This window comes from Mesoplodon mirus (genome assembly GCF_964341445.2).
Source record: "Mesoplodon mirus genome assembly, chromosome: 1".
NCBI lineage: Eukaryota > Metazoa > Chordata > Mammalia > Artiodactyla > Ziphiidae > Mesoplodon > Mesoplodon mirus.
In genome coordinates, this window is record NC_138976.1 from 25,916,923 (window position 1) to 25,934,516 (window position 17,594).

General features: G+C 42.6%; 1 long non-coding RNA gene across 1 annotated transcript in view; it reads right to left on the bottom strand.

The window, feature by feature from the left end:
- Positions 1 to 5,519: 5,519 nt before the first annotated feature.
- LOC309803486 overlaps positions 5,520 to 17,594 on the bottom strand; it is a 565,063-nt gene continuing 552,988 nt past the window's right edge. The window contains exon 9 of the long non-coding RNA XR_014293951.1: positions 5,520 to 5,591. This is a non-coding gene — a long non-coding RNA (uncharacterized lncRNA). The remainder of the gene's footprint in view (positions 5,592 to 17,594) is intronic.

Here is a 17,594-nt window from a genome sequence, read left to right on the forward strand (position 1 = left end):
ATGAATAATGTTAGTAAATTTAGGAGAAAGTCAACAAGTTCCTAAGACTTGACGGAGAGACAAAATAGGGAGAAGCAGCCAGCAGAACTGCACTGTTTTGCATTCTTGTGACCACAAATGTTAGGTGAGCCAAGAACACAGTGAGATTGACCAACCAGGGTTAAAGTAAAGGCTAAACTTTTAAATACTATTCCTGGCCGCTCTGGCAACTAGGTCTCCTTCCCATGCTAAAGATAAAATAAAACATGCAAATTAACTGAATAGAAATCAAAGGTGTAGTCATACACAGTCTAGATCACTCCATTTGGGTAAAGGGCTGGAAGTTTGTACCTCACAAAGCAAATGAAGACACGAGAAGAACTTGAATTACACACAAGAGGGTTAAATTAGCCCTGCGAAGTACTTGTTTTCCTCCCTATCAACGCTGGATAGGTGATGCAGGTGGTCAATCCTGTTCTTGCCTGTTCCTATGGTCTCAAGCTGTTCTAACAGACAGTAGTTGCTGGGAAGAAAACGGAAGCTCATTCTCCCAGGGCCCTATCTAAACTGGTTTGGGCTGTAGAATTTAAACAGGGGTTCTCGAAGTTTAGCATGCACTGGAATCACCTCGGGATAATCTGCTTCTGCTCCATGGCAGATCTGGCTAGCCCCAGACTGGGCGTCCCAGCTCTCTCAAACACGAGTCACACGGTGGGGTTTATTCCAGGCCCATCTCAGGTACAAGTGTGTTAACGTTGTCCCCCTTCTCTTTGAAGCTTTAACTATGGTGCTATTTGTTCTGCAGTCTCTGCACTGCATCTGGGGAAATCCACCTGCCTTGGGTGGCTTTGCATTTTGTGTATTTGTGACCTGGTGGTACACACGGTCAGCTGGCAGTGGAGTGGAAGGCCCTGAGAGCCTGCAGAGTCCTGGTTCTCCCTTCAGTTCTCTTTGACTCAAGGCAGTACCTCTTTTCAGAGAGCATGTGCTGCCTGAATGAGCAAAACAAACTCTTGTCAGACTTCCTTTTGTGGTAGCCTTGCTGCACTGAAATCTTCAGTCAGCTCCAGGAGGCAATAAAAACATGAAAGGTGCTGCAAGTCTTTCACGACTGTGCTGGCAGGGATTCCCTTACTGGGGGGGCCATTAGATACTGGCTTGGCACTCCCCCACGTCTGTCCGTCCGGATGGTGTAAAAGGCTCTAGCCGGCACACGTCCCACCGTGGGAGAGCTGTCGGGTCCACCAGACTTGCGAACACTTCTATGAGACACAAGTGATGGTGGGAGGGGCCAGCAAACATTTGTAGTGATGTGTGCATATCCTTTGCACTTCTTGTTGGTGCGTTTAGTAAACCGAAATTAAAGCAAATTTAGGTGAGTGGTGAGCTGTCATTCTCACCGATCTCAACCTGGTGCAGGCTTGATAGTCTGACCTTGCTCACTGCTCTTCCTCTTTTCCTCCTTCCCATTCCCCTCCTCCTCCTTTTCTTTTCGTTTTCTTCTTTCCCCTCTTCTCTTGACCCTCCCCCTCCCTGCTACCCTCCCATTACTCTCTTCTGTTCTACACAGCTCGAATATTCCTGGGCTACTGTTTGTACAAATACAATCAACTGTGCAAAGAAACACAATCCTCCAATGAAAGTTATTTAAAAGTAATTCTGATTTTCACTTACATTTTCCCAAGTTACTATGGGTTGAATTGTGTGCTCCAAAATTTATATATTGAAGTCCTAACCCCTAATACCTCAGGATGTGACCTTATTTGGAGATGAGGTCTTTACAGAGGTAATTAAGTTAAACTGAGACATGAGCATGGTCCCTAATCTGATATGAATTGCATCCTTCTAAGAAGGAGAAGTCTGGACACAGGCAGCCATACAGGGAGAACACCTTGTGAACTTGAGGACATCCATCTACAAGCCAAGGAGAGAGGCCTGGAACAGGCTCTTTCCCTCACAGCCTTCGGACGGAACCAAACCTGTCAGCACCTTGACTTTGGACTTCTAGCCTCCAGAACTGTGAGACAATATGTCTCTATCATTTAAGCTGCCCTGTTTGTGGTATTTGTTATGGCAGCCCTAGCAAACCAATACATACTAAAGGGGAAGCCAGTCCGTAATTCTCAGCGATGTTTTTAACCACCACCCTCCCTCCTGTCTTCCTAGTTCTCTCACATCTGCAGCAGCTGTGGAACCTCTTGATCTCTAAACTCCAGAAACCCTTCCCCACCACTAGCTTGAATGACTTCTATTTTTCTAACACCTCTCCTGCGGAGCAAGAAATCAGCAAACTTTGATTCATTGCTCTGGTAACTTAACCTTGAGAAAGGTGGTGCCCCAAATTGGAAACACAAGCATTTTGGGTCACTGGAAGTGGATAGTCTTAATGTAAATGTAAATATGGCCTATTTCATGCACAAGGTGAGCACGATTTCTATTTGGATTGTTTAGTCCAGAGACTTGTTTATGTCATGGTGAACTGAGAAAACCCCAGTGTTCTGACTCAAGACCAAGAAGACCTTGGTTGGTGGTAAATTCTTGGCAGGGAATTTGGTAGTGACCAGAGCTTGTTTAGCAGAGTGGATGGCATTCATACAGTAACCATAAGCCTGGACCAGTGAAGGCCTGGCACACCCAGCCAGGATTTGAGGGTATATACAGCAGCTTGGGTATCCAGATTCAAGTTTTCACTTATGTGTATTATCCTTGCATTCCTAGAATGAGCTCCACTCTGTCACTGTAATAAAAAGAGTTAACATAGCAGGCTGAACACTGCTATTTTTAGAGGGGTCAGTTTTTACGGTTGGCCCCTGGCTGGTGGTCTGCAGACTTGGCATTTAAGGCTGATTGATGATGATATTTCTCCTGTACACGAGCTTTCCTTCTGCGAGTCTGGAATTTTGGTAGTTGTGCCTAGGCAACCACTGCCAATAAAATCTTTGGGCACTGAGTCTTTAATGGGCTTTCTGGGCAGAAACATCGCACACATGGTTGCATTCTTCACTGCTAGAGAAAAGGATCATGCTTGATGTGTCCCTCACAGGAAGGAAAGAGTATAGGAAGCCTGCATGGATTTCTCCAGAACTCACCTGTGTCTTTTTCCCTCCATGATCCTATTTTGTATCCTTTCACTGTAATAAACCTTAGCCGTGCTGTGAGTACAACTATGTGCTGAGTCCTGTGAGTCATTCTAGAAAATCAACGAACATGTGGGTGGTCTTGGGGAATCCCTGAAAGAGTCACGGTGTTTTACTTTTTAACGTGTTGTTGGGTTGTGTTTGCTAATATTTTATGTTTTCTTTATTGATATTGTTCAGTTCAACTACCATTTATCAAGCTTTTCTTCATGCACATTGTTCTAGACATTGACATATAGCAACTTCTTTAATGTTTTGGGGTGCCCAGGACAGCTCATTTTATAGGTGAGAAAGATGAGGCCCACAGAGATGGAGTGACTCACCCAGCATCATGGAGCTCCTGACTGCACAGCAGAGCTGGGAACCAGGGCTATCTGCCGCTATGTTAGTGTGACCAGCAGTCCCAGTTTGCCCTCGACTGAGGGTTTCCTAGAGCATGGCACTCTGAGTACTAAAACTGCGACGGTCCTGGGCAAAATCAGGACACCTGGTCACCCTATTTCAAGCCCACAGCTTTTTTTTATACTTTATCCAACTAGATACTTCTATTTTCCTGAGGGAGAGCTTGTCCCCATTAGGACGTGGCCTATTTAGACCCAAATTGGAAGAGCCAGACACCTGGTCTCTCAAGGAGACCAATTTCCAAAGACCTTGCCTTAGTGCCAAACACTCTGCCCCTCCCAACCCGCCGTGCTCGGTCTGCTGTTTCCTCTTCTCCACCAAGTGCACCCCCCATCTCTGCCCACCACATTTTTCAGCATTACTGGTTTTAATTTCCTGCACCATCCCCTTTGCAAAAACTTCTTTCCCGATTTAATTACTATTTCTCTTAATTAAATTTCATTCTCTTGATTGTCCTTAAACTCCTGAAGTTGTTTTTCCAACGAATTTAACAGTGAGGCCCTGTGCTTAGAGATTAATTGTCGTCATTTTGCCTTCAAACACAGGTACTTTCTTACTTCTCTTCAATTATCTGTGGGAAAAAGGAAAGTGACCATCCTTCTTCCCAGGGCCTCTCTGAGAACAAACACCGCTGGGGGCTGCCTTGAGTGAGAGTGAGAGAGAGAGAGAGAGAGAGAGAGAGAGGGAGGGAGAGGGAGAGGGAGTGAGGGAGAGAGAGAGGGAGAGAGGGAGGGAGAGAGAGGGAGAGAGGGAGGGAGAGAGAGAGAGAGGGAGGGAGGGAAGGTGGGGCCGGGGTGGGGGGATGCCAAGTCTCTTGAATTTTTCTCCCACCTTCTACTGAGTCTAATCTCAGGGTCTGCAAGTAGCCAGAGAGCCCCAGGTGACTCAGGCGCGCTCTCGAACAGCCTGGCGGGGGCTGGGGTGGGGGGCTCGGGAGGGGCTCCAGGGGCACAGCTCAGTTTTCAGAGATGATGGCTCCCTGCCAGGAGGGGTTTGGGATGGTGCAGAGGGGAAGAGGGTCTGGCTCTGGACTCAAGCATCGCGCCCAGCCAAGGTCTCTCAGAGGAACGGAGGCTGTGGCTCGGAGGAACGGAAGCACTTCCGGCTAGACCTTCCCCCCTCGAACGCCCCTCTTAGGAAACCAGAGCTCCAGTGTTCTACCCTCTGATCCCCTTTCTCACGGTCTCAGTACAGCAGCCTTTTGACCTTTCAGCCTCAAACTCCTGTTTTCCCAGCTCCGTCACCCCAGACTCTCCTCTGTCTTTGTGCACAGACCCCTGAAAAACGGTGGCTAGAGGAGGATGCATGGTTCCGGGTGGGACCCAGTAAGCTTCCTGTAGGAGCTAGTTGCTGCATCCTCTGCCCCTGTGTGGGTGAAGCACCCCGCAGAGGTACGAAGCACAGGCTCTGGGGCCCTCAGACCCAGCCTGGCACGTACAGGCTGTGGGATCTTGTTTCTCCAATGCCCTGAACCTCAGTTCCCTCGTCTGCAGATATTCGGATATAGTACCATGTGAAAGGGGTACAGGGCTGCCTTTTACTATATGTCAGGATTAAATGAAACAACTGAAGTAAAGAATTCAGCACATGCTTGGTGTGTAATTAGCCTTAAACAAGTAGTATTACTCACACTGAGTAGCATTTGCTCCTATATGTCACAGAATCCCCAACTTTTAGGACTGAAAAGAAAACTGAAGTCCTTTAAGCCCTCTCATCTCCGCACCCATTTGATTATGAAATTTCTATTTGGTCTCTGACTCTGCTTGGATACCTCCTGGGATGGGGAGCACTGCTCTTGGGGAATCCCTGCCTTCTTTGGGTTACTCTATAGATGTCAATTAGCTCTGTTTACAGGTATGATGTATTTAAACTGCTTTCCAGTTGCAGGGAACAGGAAGCTGTCCCCTATTCAACTACAATAATGTAGGCTGCCAGAGAACAGGACACAAACGATCATTTGGAGGATAATTCAGCAAAAAACTCAATGACATACTCACAGGTGAAGGATTCAGGCTCTAGACTCTCTGCTTACCCAGTTCCTGGGGGGGGTCCAGTCCAGCTGAAGATAAGGTCCTGAGAATGAGGTAGAACCCAGTTAATTCCGACACGTTTTATAGACAAGGCCTCAAAAATCCCAAAGGAACTTTTTTTTTTTTTTTTACATCTTTATTGGAGTATAATTGCTTTACAATGGTCCAAAGGAACCTTTGAAGTCACCCTTTTCCTGGGTTCAGGAGGACTCATAAACAATACTATCCATCCCTGGTTATTCATGCTCATTAAACATCAGAATAAAGAGCTTAGAGCTCAGGAGGGGCTCCATCCCCATTACTCCAGGGCCGCTTAGCTGCATTTATGATGAGAAGGCCCTGGGGTGTTTAACAAACTACCCAATTTGCTTAATAAAGTCCTCCCACAGTCCTGCTGATGTTACCAGCTTCATGTGGCACATGCTTGTGCTATTGGGATGGTGCCAGAATGTATTTAAATATCCCATTGTGTCTATTTCATTTTTATTTAAAGGAAATGAATTTCAAGGTTTAAAGCAGATTTTCTAATGTAAATGCACCTATGCAGCTAGGTGTGAGGAGCCAGAAGTAAGGGAAGGGTTACAGTATAGGAACTGTATGAGGCATTCATGGCTCATCTAGCTGGAGGTCCTGTTCTCCTGTGAACTGTGGCTTGTGAGACGGTGGATTCTCATTGCTAGGAAGTACATATTTGTATAAACCTGAATTAATTTTCATTTAGTGCTTAATAGATTTAACTTTACCTTAATGATATATATTTCATTTCTTTTTTGGTATAAATTTATTTCATTTATTTTTGGCTGTGTTGGGTCTTCGTTGCTGTGTGCGGGCTTTCTCTAGTTGGGGTGAGCGGGGGCTACTCTTCATTGCGGTGCGTGGGCTTCTCATTGCGGTGGCTTCTCTCGTTGTGGTGGCTTCTCTTGTTGCGGAGTATGGGCTCTAGGCGTACGGGCTTCAGTAGTTGTGGCTCGCAGGCTCTAGGGTACAGGCTCAGTAGTTGTGGTGCAAGGGTTTAGTTGCTCCATGGCATGTGGGATCTTCCCGGACCAGGGCTCAAACCCGTGTCCCCTGCATTGGCAGGCGGATTCTTAACCACTACGCCACCAGGGAAGCCCCAATAATATATTTTAAATGGACTCCTAGAAGGTTTGGATTGGACCTTAGAACTTAATTTGACCAATCCCTCCTGTTACAGATGAAAAAATTGAGGCCCAGAGAGGTTAAAGGTTTTTCCCCAAATCACACAGGTAGTAGTAAGTGTAGGGCTGGGATTCAAGTCTAGATTTTAAAAATTCAGATGGTATTGGTTCAAAACTCACCCCACGTGCTGTGAGATAAGCTTCTTTAGCAGTCTCTCTGGCATAAAAGGGAAGTGTTAATGTTTCCTCACCCTCTAGCTCCGAGATCCTGTTTACTTGGAATTAGCTTGGTGGAAGGATCAACTTGCCTGCTCACGGCTGCTGTCCCTTCTCATGCCACAATGAAGAGGCACCACAACCCCCTCTCCCTGACCTCCCCTCACATGCTGCACACATGGCATCTACATATGTACAGCAGGCTTTATATGAAACTTGAGGAAACAGGTTTGTGTCACCATGTTGTTGCTCGTTTCCCCTTCTTTTTAGAGCACACTTCTGTAGGATTCATCCCAGAAATTCCCCCACTTCAAAACACAGAATAACATAGCTCATCAATTCCCTTTCACTCAGGACTGTGTTTGCTGCAACAGAGACCTGTAAAACAATGCCTTAAATAAGGTTTACAATTTTTCTCTCATGTACGTCTGGAGGTAGGCGTTCTAGGGCTGGTAAGGTAGTGCCACAATCTCATCAATGTCCTAACCGCCACTCATCTTTCCATTTTGCCATCCTTAGCACAAGCCTACAGTCCTCAAGCAAGATCACCTCAGGACTGCAAAATGACTGCTGCAGCACAAGTCATTACATCCATGTTTCAGGTAGAGGAAGAGGGAAGGCCAATAAGGGGCCTGCCAACAGAGTCAGTGCCCTTTTCAGGGAGCATTCCCAGAAGCCTCATACTATAGTTATTCTTTCATTCAATTGGCCAGAAGTTACTCTCATGGGCACTCTTCTCTGGAGGGGAGCCTGGGAAATCTAATTTTTCAGTTGGTACATTGCTACCTCCAGCAAAATCAGGGCCCTGTGTAAGTAAGAAGAGAAGAGTAAATTTTGGGTAGGCAAACAGAATGTCTGCCACAACCCCCAACTCAGGTCTGGACCTATCTTTGCATCCCAATGACTCATTATTCTATTAAACCTGAGGCCATCACAGGGCTGAAGGGAGGGAGCTGGAGTAAAAGAAATGGCTGAATCTTTCATCTGCTGTCTTCACTGACAGTCTCTGAAAGTGGAAGGCAACAAAGAGATTTATTTGCCCACTGATATGAAATTTACCACCCTCCTTAGAAGGCAGAAGCAGTTACAGTTGCCTTTTATTTTCCTATTGCTACACCCAAGGATTGTTGTGAGAATCAAAAGATATGAGACAGCATGTTATAAACTATAAAACACTATTCAGCAACAGAAATGATCATTTATTGTTCGTTATTATGAGTGTTGTCACGTCTTCTAAAGCCATGTGCTCAGCTGAAGAAAAGGATTTTCTGAGAGAGCGCAAGAGTGAGAGCCAAAGAGAAAAGGAGAGAAAGAATGAGGGGGAGGGGTGAAGGGAGAAGGGAAATGGGGAGAGAGAAGAGTGGACGCCCCTTTTCTATCAAAGGCAGAACAAAAATATACTGACATAATTGAATCCTATGTCTGACCCAAACACATATACAACTACCTGGGAGACGGCATCAAAGTTCTTTGCTCAGGGCTCTCTGATTATGTAAACAATATCTCCCTCATGTTTAAGCAATATATGTATATTGAAGACTATTTGAACCATATGAAAAGGCACAAGGAAGTTTTTCTTAAAAACCTGCTTCACTGATATGTAATTGACATATCATAAACTGTGCACATTTCAAGTGTGTAATTTTATATATGTTGACATAAGTGTACACCCATGAATCCATCACTACCCTCAACGTAACGAACACATCCGTCACCCCAGAAGTTTCCTCCTGCTCCCTCCCTCCTGCCCCTTCCTGGCCAACCCCCTTCCTGCCAGGAATCAACTCAGCTGCTTTCTGCCACTCTAGATTCCTTTGCATTTTCTTGAATTTTATACAAATGGAATATAAAATTCCATAAAAACATGTACAACGTATGTACTCTTTTTTGTTTAGCTTCATTCACTTGGAATAATAATATGAAAACAAAACAAAAACACCAACAAACCTCACAACTTACAGAGAAGTATAATTAATGACATAACACAGATCCACCAGGATTGAGAACAATTAGCCATATTCGCATCAGCTCTCCTCGTTTTTTTAATGTGATTTATACAAGAAAAAAATTGTAAAAATTTGCATAATTCAATGAATAATTACAAAGCAAACCCCTGTGGGCAACAAGTGAACGCTGTAAGCACCTTGTTATCTTCGTGTCCCCTCCCTGACACCTATGTCTTCCCCCCCAATTCCAGGTCATCACTATCCCCACTTTTGGGAGACTCACTTTCTTGCTTGCTTTTCTGGTTTTATGACCTAGGTATACGTCCCAGTATGGTAGAGTTGAGCCACCTCTTTGTGAATTTTATATGAATGAAATCATATTGTTTGTCTTCTGTGACTTTTTTTTTTTTTTTTTTTTTTTGCGGTACGCGGGCCTCTCACTGTGGTGGCCTCTCCCGTTGCAGAGCACAGGCTCCGGAAGCGCAGGCTCAGTGGCCATGGCTCACGGGCCCAGCCACTCCATGGCATGTGGGATCTTCCCGGACCGGGGCACGAACCCGTGTCCCCTGCATCGGCAGGCAGACTCTCAACAACTACGCCACCAGGGAAGCCCTGTGACTTATATTTTTTTTACCGTTATGTTTGGGACATTAGCCATGTTGTGTCACGTGGCTGTGGTTTGTTCATTTTAATGGCTGTAGAATATTCAATTTTATGAATATACTGCAGCATGGCATAGCCCACACTAGAAAGAAACCTTTCAGATGTGATCATCACTGTTTGGCCTGTGTTGGCACCCAAGCCTTATACCCATCAGACAGTCGTCATAGGATAGAAACAAGTGAAACACCCCAACTCCTGCTGCCAGTCCCCTGACCCCCACACCCTGTGTCCAGAGAAAGTTAACCTATTAATATTCACATATTCAAATCATAAATATTTACAACAATAGCTTCTGTCCTGACATAGTATTCTTTCTGAAGAAGCAAAGCACAAAGCAGCTTCTAAAAAAAAAAAACCATGAACTTTATGTAATTTCATTAGTCAGCCCAGGCTAATAAAGAAGTACCACAGACTGGGTGGCTTAAACAACAGAAATGTATTTTTTCTCATAGATCTGAAGGTTGGAAGTCCAGGATCAAGGAGTCAGTAGGTTTGGTTTCCACTGAAGCCTCTCTCTGGCTTATAAAGGGCTGCCTTCTCCCTGTTTCCTCATGTTTCCGTCTCCTCTGTCTTCTCACTGTATTCCCTCTTTCCTTCTCTGTTTCCTAATCTTCTCTTTAAAGACCCCAGTCAGATTAGATTAGGACCCATCCCAATGGCCACAGATTACCTTAATCACCTGTTTCAAGGCCCTGTTTCCAAATATGGTCATGGTCTGAGGTACTAGGGGTTAGGACTTCAAAACATGAATTTCAGCCCATAGCAGTTGCATTGATCTTAATACAACCCATAGCAGTTGCACTGATCTTAATACAGCGAGTTATATTCTCCGTGGGAGAAAGAAAAACAAGGATGAGGTCAGACACTCTCCTTCTACAGCCTGCTCTTCCCCTTTCACTCTTTTCCTCAGGCCTTCAATCCACAACGTCCTAGCTCACTGCTCCTAAATGATGCTCTCACTATAAATTCCATAGGAAACATAAGACATCAAAACCTAGTTTTACGTTTCTTTGTGTATAAGAAATAGTAAGAGTCACTTTAGTCGGTGCTTGCAGTCTGAGACTTTTCTAAAAAGGGTTCAGTGCATCATTCAAGTTGAAAAAATAATAATTTGGACCTTAGCCTGTCTCCAGCAGATGGACGACGCTGCCCGTCCCCTGCCCTTTCTTAAGAAGTTCCCTTTAGTCTGTGATACCCTAAAGTGTCTGCTGGCATGGTGGTTTACAAGCACCTTCTCACGTGGTGAATAATTAGGTCCTAATCACCACCCAGTGAAGTAGAGAAATCATCTGAATCCCTGTTGTACAGATGAGATAACTGGAGCATAAAGAATGTGGGATTTTCAAGGTCACACAGCAAGAAAGGCACAAAGCCAGCTTCCATTTCTCAGTCTAGGTAATATGAACTCCACAGTTCCATGGTTGCCTTCTCTCCCCAAAGTGGCGGTCCATCCACCACTTTTTGTTTCAATTGGGGTACAGTGGTGCTAGTCACTGGGAGGGGGAACAGCTGAAAACACTATGATGACTCAGGGCAGTCAATAAGAAAATGGACTTTCTCGGTGAGGCAGAGATGGGGAAGCAGTCATCTTCTTTCTTCTGATAGCAGGGTGTACGTTTTGTTTTTCAATCGGCAGGGTAGGGTAGATCCTTCTTACCCTTTGCTTTTCATGCTTTTAAAGCTTACCCACAAGCATTTTTTTTCATTCCATCTGTATTTAGTAATTGTTGTTCTACTACAAAGACTTTCCTCTCTTCTCCATCTATCTGTGTACTCATTTATTAATTTATATCACTATAGTCTCATGGATTCTTATTTTATTCAATGAGTTTTTGTTTTATTCCACGGGTTTCGATGACCAGACTGCACTTGTTCAGTGGGAACCCCTTCATTCTGGCTCCTGGGTCCTCTTGACATGTTCCCATAAGTCCATGAGCCTATCCTTACTTGGCACAAAAAGGTGTTCCACATTTTTCTCGTATTTTCACTGCCCCAGCCTTAAACTCACTGTATTTTGAGAACTGGTGGATACCACTCAGTGTTAAAAGTTTTAAGTCTTGAACCACTGTAGGAGCCAGAGGAGACAGTGATTTCTCCTCAAATTATGACCCTTCTTGACCTTCAGATGAAAGGATTAAGACGATTGCCCCCATGTGCTTGTAATTCATCCCAAGGATAAACAAATCTACTGTCTTAAGTTTCTCATGATTTCCATTTCATGGAAGAGAATTTCAAACTGAGCCTCAGACGACACTAGGTGGGAAACGGGAATTCAAATCTGTGGGATGGGGTAACGGGAGATCAATATGGAACGGACTGCCGCCCTTACTAACGGTGACCCCGACCCACACAAGCCTGTCCTCCCAAGGAGCCTGCAGAGCCGGCAGCGAGCAGGAAGCCTCAGGGTACAGAGGACCGTGTCACTCTGAACTCCCAGATGGTGAAAGATAAGCCTCTGTCCTGGGGACACGGGGGGTGGGCGGGGTGTCCTTTCTACACTCACAGGTGCGGAGATAAGACAGGTTTGATCATGGCTCGTTTTCCTTTCCATTAAAAATAATTTCAATTAGGAAAGACTTTAAGCTTACAGAAAGTTACAGATAAAAATGTCATAAGCACCAGTGTACCCATCACCAGAAGGAGGAAATATTAACATTAGCCTTAAATCCTTTTAGAAAGAAAGTAAAACTACAGATAAAGTTGAAACCCAATTGCTCTCCCTCTCTCTCCAGAGGTAACTCTCAAGTTAGTACGCAGCTTCTCGGTGCTCAGTATTACTTTGTTTTCACGTGGGTAAACACCAATATATAGTATTGCCTTGTGTACTTAAAACATTTCACAAGCAGTATTGTTACCCACGCTATGCAGCCAAGGCTCCAGGTGCGGAAACTGTTTTTTTTTTCCAATCATACAGGTTAGTTGTTTTTTATCAACAGGAAGCCACGAAAGCCAGAGACAAAACCAGACTGAACCAGCTAGGTCCAAGATGGCGGGCAAAGTAGGCTAAAGGTCACTGCTTTCCTTGCCTTGATTTATCTCTGTGTTTCCATACCAACCCCTGAAAGCTGAAAGATACTTACCCTGATTTATCTCTGTGTTTGTTTCAAAAGTACCTGGTGTTTGGCAGAGGTGCTTCGCGGGCTGTACTTTGAGAGATACCCAGTGGTCAACCATCCCAAACCAGCTCTGACGACCACGGGAACACGCCTGCGCAGATGAAACGAAGGGGCTGTCCCAGCATTATCTTCGCTTCATTACCTTGCTAACATCTCCGCCCAAAGCGGGGATTTGCGCTCCGCTAGGCACAATTTGTTCCACGTGCAAAGGAGCGTGGAAGACTGCGCATGACCTGGCTGCCCCTGGAAATCTCCGCCCGTTTCCTAGAGCCCTGATGACCCTCTCCCTCTTAACCCTAAAATTCCCTTACTCCCCTCTCTTTGGGGAGAAGGTGCTTTTAGAGCTTGAGCTTCCCTTCTCCATTCTCTGGCCTTTGGGTAAAAGCCTGTTTTGCTTGCACCAAACTCAATTTCATTATTGGGAGCTCGAAACTGAGTGGGAAAGAACTCCCTGTCTGATAGGGGGGTGGGGGAAGGGAGAGCTTAGGTTCAGCTAGGGCACCAAGAGTGCGGGGTCTCACGACTAATTCAGTAACATTACCATACTGCTTATATCCGTTTTCAACTGGCTTTTGATTTTCGTCTAACAGCGAGATTTATTGATATTAATAATGTAGATCTAGTTCATTCATTTTATCTGTTAAGACAGTATTTTGTTGTATGACATTTCTATAATGATATATGATGTTACTCTTAATATTCCTAATGCTTTGTGTATTGGATTTTCTTTGAAGATAATAAACTCACCTGGAATAATGACCGTTTTGTTTCTTACTTTCTATCCCTAAATCTTATTTCTATTTTTAGTATAATGTTGGCTAGGAGTTCAAGTGGGGATTATTTTCTTGTTCTTTTTCTGATTTAAAAGAGATCTTAAGGTTTGCATTTTTAGGTATGATGCTTGTGGTAGGTTTGTGGTAGTTACCTTTTTACCAGGTTAAGGAACCTATCTCCTCGTACTATTTTTTTTTTTTTTTTTTCTGTACGCGGGCTCCTCACTGTTGTGGCCTCTCCCGTTGTGGAGCACAAACTCCGGACGTGCAGGCTCAGCGGCCATGGCTCATGGGCCCAGCCGCTCCGTGGCATGTAGGATCTTCCCGGACCGGGGCACGAACCCGTGTTCCCTGCATCGGCAGGCAGACTCTCAACCACTGCGCCACCAGGGAAGCCCGCTCCTAGTACTATTTTGCCCAACGTGTTTTTTCCCAAAGTCCATTCATTACTGACTTCACTATGTTTCTTTTTCTGAACCTGTTGACATGATTATATAATTTTCTCCTTCTAATTTCCCAACTTAGTAAATTACATCAGTAGATTTCCTAATGTTAAAGTATTCTATATTTTTAAGGAAAAGATAAGATAGAGGACCGTCGTCTATTTGATCACGATGTATTTCTTTTTATACATTGCTCAATTAAGTTTGCTATCCAGCTGTCTGTCTGCTATCTATGTATGTATTTAAAAAATTCTTGTATTTGGGTACATGTTTGAAGTGGGGGGCCTGTACATATTTCCCCCCTGTCTGGTTTGTTATCTAGACTATATTGGCTTCATAAAATAAGTTGAGGAGTTTTATCTTTATTTACTGTCTGGAAGAATTTATATATAATTGGAATTATCTGTTCTATGAAAGTTTAGAGGATCCACCTGGAGAGCCATCTGTAACCTATAATTTCTTTGTGGGAAAATTGAAAATCTATTAATTCAAGTTCTTATTTTGTTATAAAAACAATTGGGTTTTCCATTTCTTCTCAAGTTAGTAATGGCAAATATGGTACTTTACATTGGGGCAGACAAACTATGGCCTGTGAGCCAAATGCAGCAGCTTTTTGTTTTTGTAAATAAAGTTTTATTGGAATACAGCCATGCAATTCATTTACATATTGTCTATGGCTGATTAGACTGTGCTCCCCTAATCAATCCCCTAATCAATCCCCAGTACCTATCCTCTATCTCCTTGAATCTCAGAGCTTTTCTATTCTCAGTATAGATGAAGAGTTTAAGAATTGAATTTTCAACTCACTTCATCCAACCATTTACTCATCCATCCATCCTTCCATTCAGTGACTATTTACTGGGTGTCTACATTCTCAACATTATTCTAAAGCACTGGGGATATAGCAATGAACAAACAATTCCATGCCCTCATGAGGCTTACATTCAAAGATGGAGACTCAGACAATAAACAAATAAGACAGTACATATACAATATGCCTGGTGTATTTGGGAGAAAAGTAGAGAGAAAGTCTTTGGCTACCATTTCCATTTCTGTAACATTCTTTGGTCTATTCAAGTTCTTTTTGTATCAATATTGCATTTTCTATATTTTACAATTTATCAGTTTCATGTAGGTTTTCAAATTTATTACTGTGGAGGGTTTCATTCTTCTATTTTCAACTTTTTGTACCATTGTCTTTTGTAGATAACATATTGTTGGATTTTATTTTTTTAAAGCCCAGTCTGACTCTTTTTCTCTTTTAATTGGGACAGTTAGCCCATTTATATTTATTTTATATATTTAAACTTAGTTGCCATCTTTTTTCATATTTTCCATTTATATGTCTTCTTTTATTTCTTTTTATTCTTACTTATCACTGGATGTATTGAATTTTTTTCTGCTGGTTTAAAAGTTATACTCTATTTTGTGCATCTGATGATTGCTTTAAACTTAAGACTAATATATATTTTAAAAATTTCCCCTATTAATCTGTTAAACTTGTCAGTATTTATGTCTTTCCCCTAAAAAGACAAATACTCTAGTCTGCTCTCATATCCTTCAGTTTCTTCCCCACCCCCTTCCTATGCCATCATTATATGAAAATGATTTTTTTTTCTTTTTCAATCATGCTAGATTTTTTTTATTACCTTCCTAGATTTATGTGTCTAAAATTTTGAGTACTTTTTCCAAAATTATTTTCAGTGTGTGGTAACCCTTTTGGTACCTTGTATGCCTGAGAATGTTTTTTACTACCCCTCATATGTTAATGCCAATTTTTGGATATAAAGTTCTACCTTCCAGATTATTTTCTTTCAATTAAAAAAATTACTTTCATCTTCTTGTATCCAACACTTCTGCAAAGACTAATGCTTCTCTGTAGATAGTCTACTCTTTCTCTAGGTATTTCTCTGCTTTGTCTAGGTAGGTATTCTCTACCCTTGGAAGTCTTTTCAAATTTTATCTTTGGGACAATTAAAAAATATTACTACAATCTAAGTAAGGGTTTTCATTCTCTGTCTACTTTCAATGTGATGTCTTTCATCTTTCCTTGATTCTAGAAAATTAATGTCCATTTATTTGTTCAAATATTTTCACCTTTCTGTTTTTGTTTTCCTTGCTCGTTAGAACTCCTATTATTTGGATGTTGAAAATTTTACATCTAATCTCTTTATTTCTTAGATTTTTTTCTTTTGTGTTTCTTTAAAAAAAATTTTTTTTTCCATTGACATCTGGAAGAATTCCTCATTTTGATCTTTCAGTTCACTAATATATTCTTCAGCTAAACCTGTCCTATCATTTATCTGCATTTATCTGATCTAATGTGAATATTTCCACTTGGTTTTAAAATAATTTGTTGTCCTTGTCTCATTATCCAAATATTTATTATGCTTATTTTAAATTCTTGGTCTATTCTTCTGTTTCATATAGTCCACAGTGTTCCATTTGCCATTTTTATTGTAATTTTGTTTTGTAGTCTTTCTTTTCAGATGTCTTATTTTTTTTTCCCAGTGAGCTCATGCTACTCTGGTAATGTATATTGGGGGATTTCCAACAGAGAGTTCTAGTCTCCATCTGTCCCTGTGAATATAAAGTGTGGGTAGTGGATAGTGTAACCACAGGGCCACTATTGATCACTCCTGATTGCTAACTCCTCATAAGGCAACCCTTTGGTTCAGGGTTTCAACTTTAAACCTTTCAGGACAAGATGCAACATAGTATCTTGGATTGGATCTTGGAAAAGAATAAGGACAATAATGGAAAAAGCCTGGCAAAATCTGAATGTAGTTTTGTTAATAGTGATGTACCCATGTTAATTGTACTGCAGTTACATAAGACATTAACGTGAGTAGAAACTGGATGAAGGGAGTACAGGAAACTTTTCTGGAAATCTAACATTATTGTACTATTGCTGGAACTTTTCTGCAAATCTAACATTATTCCAAAATAAAAGGTTTTTATAAATATTTTTGATAATAAGTGAGCTTATTATAATAATAATTACACATGATATGTGTAATTATCTATAGGTGTATTTCACTTTAAATGAAACATTTAAAAAATGTAAAACACACATGCACACACACACACACTCTCATACCCCTTAAAAACCCTTTCAGTCGAAGCACCGGTGGGAAGACAAAACCACCCTTGGTTGTAATCCTCCGGCTTTGAGGTTCTGAAAGGGGATGCTTGGAAGAGTGAAAGCTCAAGGCAAGCTGGTCCATCTTCACTTGAAGTTGTCCCACAGTTCACTGATGCTCTTTTTATTTTTAAAAGTTCTATTTGGGCTCCCCTGGTGGCGCAGTGGTTGAGAGTCCACCTGCCGATGCAGGGGATGCGGGTTCGTGCCCCGGTCTGGGAAGATCCCACATGCCGCGGAGCGGCTGGGCCGGTGAGCCATGGCCGCTGAGCCTGCGCATCCGGAGCCTGTGCTCCGCAACGGGAGAGGCCACAACAGTGAGAGGCCTGTGTACCGCAAAAAAAAAAAAAAAGTTCTATTTTCTCAAGTTCACTAATCTTTTTTTTCTGCACTGTCTAATCCACTGTTAATCCAATCAGTGTATTTTAAAATCTCAGACATAGTTTTCATCTCTAGAAGTCTTATTTGGGTCTTTTGAATATTCTCCGTGTCTACTTAACTTTTTGAATGTTGGGAGTACAGTTCTAATACCTGCTAAGGTCTTTCGCTGCTGATTCTAACATCTGTGTTACTTCTGAGTTGGTTTTGATTGGATGGCCTCACTATGG